The sequence below is a fragment of the Odontesthes bonariensis genome, chromosome 11 (assembly GCF_027942865.1).
Source record: "Odontesthes bonariensis isolate fOdoBon6 chromosome 11, fOdoBon6.hap1, whole genome shotgun sequence".
Classification (NCBI taxonomy): domain Eukaryota; kingdom Metazoa; phylum Chordata; class Actinopteri; order Atheriniformes; family Atherinopsidae; genus Odontesthes; species Odontesthes bonariensis.
The window spans coordinates 6,255,886-6,261,264 of NC_134516.1; positions in this window are offsets into that span (position 1 = coordinate 6,255,886).

Consider the following 5,379-nt stretch of genomic DNA (forward strand, 5'->3'; position numbering starts at 1 on the left):
TTTACCTTACAGGGCCCGGAAAGAGCGCCGCGTTCCGCTCAGACGGAAACAGCGACCCCTGGTGGTGGCTCAGGGGCAGGACGAGAGGGCCGAGAGAGGGGCGAAAGGCACTGAAAGGGCAAAAAAGCAACAAGAGGGGGTCGAGTAGTAAAGGAAGTCAAAGGGAAAGATGAAAACAGGTGGAAAGAAGGAAAGGAAGTGAGGAGGTGGGGAAAAAAAAAGAAGGTAAAGAGTAAATAAAGGAAATGAGACGATTTAAGGAAAGGACGATGTTGAAAAAAGAGAAAGAAAGCAGCAGAGAGGAAGTACAGAGACATAAAGAGATGGAGAAGGAAGAAATAAAGCAGTAGAGAGGAAGTATAGAGACATAAAGAGATGGAGAAGGAAGAAAGAAAGTAGGAGAGGGGAAGTATAGAGACATAAAGAGATGGAGAAGGAAGAAAGAAAGCAGGAGAGGGGAAGTATAGAGACATAAAGAGATGGAGAAGGAAGAAAGAAAGCAGGAGAGGGGAAGTATAGAGACATAAAGAGATGGAGAAGGAAGAAAGCAGGAGAGGGGAAGTATAGAGACATAAAGAGATGGAGAAGGAAGAAAGCAGGAGAGGGGAAGTATAGAGACATAAAGAGATGGAGAAGGAAGAAAGAAAGCAGGAGAGGGGAAGTATAGAGACATAAAGAGATGGAGGAAGAAATAAAGCAGGAGAGAGGAAGTATAGAGACATAAAGAGATGGAGAAGGAAGAAAGAAAGCAGGATAGAGGAAGTATAGAGACATAAAGAGATGGAGAAGGAAGAAAGAAAGCAGGAGAGGGGAAGTATAGAGACATAAAGAGATGGAGAAGGAAGAAATAAACTAAACAGAACTGTTTTCAGCCTGGATTTAAACATTGTCAGAGTTGAGGCCTGTCTCACATCTTCTGGAAGGCTGTTCCAGATGTTAGGAGCATAAAACTGAAACGCAGCCTCACCTTGTTTAGTCCTGACTCTGGGCACCAGCAGGAGACCCCTCCCTGAGGCAGGAGACCCCTCCCTGGGGCAGGAGACCCCTCCCCAAGACAGGAGACCCCTCCCTGGGGCAGGAGACCCCTCCCTGAGGTTCTCAGAGCCCGGGTTGGTTCATATGGCTCTAACATGTCAGAGATGTACTTTGGCGCTTGAGCATGAAGAGACTTGTACCCAAGCAGAGCTGTTTTAAAGTCTATTCTCTGAGCCCAATATTACCCCGAGATTTCTAACTTGATAGTTAGGTTTTAGAGAGAGAGTCTCAAGGTGACTGATAACACTTTCTCTTTGTTTCTGTGGGCCACAGACATTTATTTCAGTTTTGTCTGAGTTTAGCTGGAGGAAATTGTTTTACATCCACACACTGATCTGTTCGATGCAGCGACACAATGTATCTACAGGCCGATGTTGGAAAAAATTAGAGAGAAAAGAAGGATGGAAGGATGGATGGATGGTTGGATGGATGGATGGATGGAAGCTTGGATGGATGGATGGATGGATGGATGGATGGAAGGATGGATGGATGGATGGAAGGATGGATGGATGGAAGCTTGGATGGATGGATGGATGGATGGATGGATGGATGGAAGGAAGGTTGGATGGATGGATGGATGGATGGATGGATGGATGGAAGCTTGGATGGAAGGAAGGTTGGATGGATGGAAGGATGGATGGATGGATGGATGGAAGGAAGGTTGGATGGATGGAAGGATGGAAGGATGGATGGATGGAAGCTTGGATGGATGGATGGATGGATGGATGGATGGATGGATGGATGGATGGATGGATGGAAGGTTGGATGGATGGAAGGATGGATGGATGGAAGCTTGGATGGATGGATGGATGGATGGATGGAAGGAAGGTTGGATGGATGGAAGGATGCATGGATGGAAGGAAGGTTGGATGGATGGATGGATGGATGGAAGGATGGATGGATGGAAGCTTGGATGGAAGGAAGGTTGGATGGATGGAAGGATGCATGGATGGATGAATGGATGGATGGAAGGAAGGTTGGATGGATGGATGGATGGATGGATGGATGGATGGATGGATGGATGGATGGATGGAAGGATGGATGGATGGAAGCTTGGATGGATGGATGGATGGATGGATGGAAGGAAGGTTGGATGGATGGATGGATGGATGGATGGATGGATGGATGGATGGAAGGAAGGTTGGAAGGATGGATGGATGGATGGATGGATGGATGGATGGAAGGATGGATGGATGGATGGATGGATGGATGGAAGCTAGGATGGATGGATGGAAGGATGGATGGATGGATGGTGGATGGATGGATGGATGGATGGTGGATGGATGGAAGGATGGAAGGAAGGTTGGATGGATGGATGGATGGATGGATGGTGGAAGGATGGATGGATGGATGGATGGATGGATGGATGGTGGATGGATGGAAGGATGGATGGATGGATGGATGGATGGAAGGAAGGTTGGATGGATGGATGGATGGATGGAAGGATGGAAGGAAGGAAGGTTGGATGGATGGTGGATGGATGGATGGATGGAAGGAAGGTTGGATGGATGGAAGGATGGAAGGAAGGTTGGATGGATGGATGGATGGATGGAAGGAAGGTTGGATGGATGGATGGATGGATGGATGGATGGTGGGTGGATGGATGGATGGATGGATGGATGGATGGATGGATGGATGGATGGAAGGAAGGTTGGATGGATGGAAGGATGGATGGATGGAAGGAAGGTTGGATGGATGGAAGGATGGATGGATGGATGGAAGGAAGGTTGGATGGATGGAAGGATGGATGGATGGATGGAAGGAAGGTTGGATGGATGGAAGGATGGATGGAAGGATGGAAGGAAGGTTGGATGGATGGATGGAAGGATGGATGGATGGATGGAAGCTTGGATGGATGGATGGAAGCTTGGATGGAAGGAAGGATGGATGGATGGAAGGATGGATGGATGGAAGCTTGGATGGAAGGAAGGTTGGATGGATGGATGGAAGGATGCATGGATGGATGGATGGATGGATGGATGGATGGATGGAAGGAAGGAAGGTTGGATGGATGGATGGATGGATGGATGGATGGATGGATGGAAAGAAGGTTGGATGGATGGATGGATGGATGGATGGAAGGATGGATGGATGGATGGATGGATGGATGGATGGATGGAAGGAAGGAAGGTTGGATGGATGGATGGATGGATGGAAGGAAGGTTGGATGGATGGATGGATGGATGGAAGGAAGGTTGGATGGATGGATGGATGGATGGATGGATGGAAGGAAGGTTGGATGGATGGATGGATGGATGGAAGGAAGGTTGGATGGATGGATGGAAGGAAGGTTGGATGGATGGAAGGATGCATGGATGGATGGATGGAAGGAAGGTTGGATGGATGGAAGGATGGATGGATGGATGGATGGATGGAAGGAAGGTTGGATGGATGGATGGATGGATGGATGGATGGAAGGAAGGTTGGATGGATGGAAGGATGCATGGATGGATGGATGGATGGATGGAAGGAAGGTTGGATGGATGGATGGAAGGATGGATGGATGGATGGATGGATGGAAGGAAGGTTGGATGGATGGATGGATGGAAGGAAGGTTGGATGGATGGATGGATGGATGGATGGAAGCTTGGATGGATGGAAGGATGGATGGATGGATGGATGGATGGATGGAAGGAAGGTTGGATGGATGGATGGAAGGATGGATGGATGGAAGCTTGGATGGATGGATGGATGGATGGAAGGAAGGTTGGATGGATGGAAGGATGCATGGATGGATGGATGGATGGATGGAAGGAAGGTTGGATGGATGGATGGAAGGATGGATGGATGGAAGCTTGGATGGATGGATGGATGGATGGAAGGAAGGTTGGATGGATGGATGGATGGAAGGAAGGTTGGATGGATGGATGGATGGATGGATGGAAGCTTGGATGGATGGAAGGTTGGATGGATGGATGGATGGAAGCTTGGATGGATGGAAGGATGGATGGATGGATGGATGGATGGAAGCTTGGATGGATGGATGGATGGATGGATGGTGGATGGATGGATGGATGGAAGGAAGGTTGGATGGATGGATGGATGGATGGATGGAAGGAAGGTTGGATGGAAGGATGGATGGATGGATGGATGGATGGATGGATGGATGGATGGATGGATGGTGGATGGATGGATGGATGGATGGTGGATGGATGGATGGAAGGAAGGTTGGATGGATGGATGGATGGTGGATGGATGGATGGATGGATGGATGGTTGGATGGAAGGAAGGTTGGATGGATGGATGGATGGAAGGATGGAAGGAAGGTTGGATGGATGGTGGATGGATGGATGGAAGGAAGGTTGGATGGATGGATGGATGGATGGATGGTGGATGGATGGAAGGAAGGGTGGATGGATGGATGGATGGATGGATGGATGGTGGATGGATGGATGGATGGATGGATGGAAGGTTGGATGGATGGATGGATGGATGGAAGGAAGGTTGGATGGATGGAAGGATGGATGGATGGAAGGAAGGTTGGATGGATGGAAGGATGGATGGATGGATGGAAGGAAGGTTGGATGGATGGAAGGATGCATGGATGGATGGATGGATGGAAGGATGGATGGATGGAAGCTTGGATGGAAGGAAGGTTGGATGGATGGAAGGATGCATGGATGGATGGATGGATGGATGGAAGGAAGATTGGATGGATGGATGGATGGATGGATGGATGGATGGAAGGTTGGATGGATGGATGGAAGGATGCATGGATGGATGGATGGAAGGAAGGTTGGATGGATGGAAACAGGAGAAACAGGGTCAGATCAAACCCTGTTTCCATCATGGGAGAAGAAGTGGAGGTGGTTGAGGAATATAAATACCTTGGTGTTCATGTGGACAACAGACTGGACTGGAGACACAACAGTGAAGCCATCTACAAGAAAGGACAGAGCAGACTGTACTTCTTGAGGAAGCTAAGGTCCTTCAAGGTTTGCAACAAGATGTTGCAGATGTTCTACAAGTCTGTTGTTGAGAGCGTCATTTCCTCTTGCGTCATCTGTTGGGGCAGCAGCATCAGAACCAGGGACCTAAAAAGACTCAACAACCTGATAAAGAAGGCTGGTTCTGTTCTGGGGACGACTGTGGAACCTCTGGAGACAATAATGCAAAGAAGGATTTTGCATAAAATCAAGAGAATTATGGACAACCCTGAACATCCTCTCCATGAGACTGTTATCAGAAAACAGAGTCTCTTCAGTCAAAGGCTTCTTCAGTTTGGATGCAAAACGGACCGCTACAGGAAATCTTTCCTGCCCACAGCCATCAGCATCTATAATAACTCTTTGATTTAATTGAGTTACATCAACATTTAATTTCCCTCTGGGATAAATAAAGTAT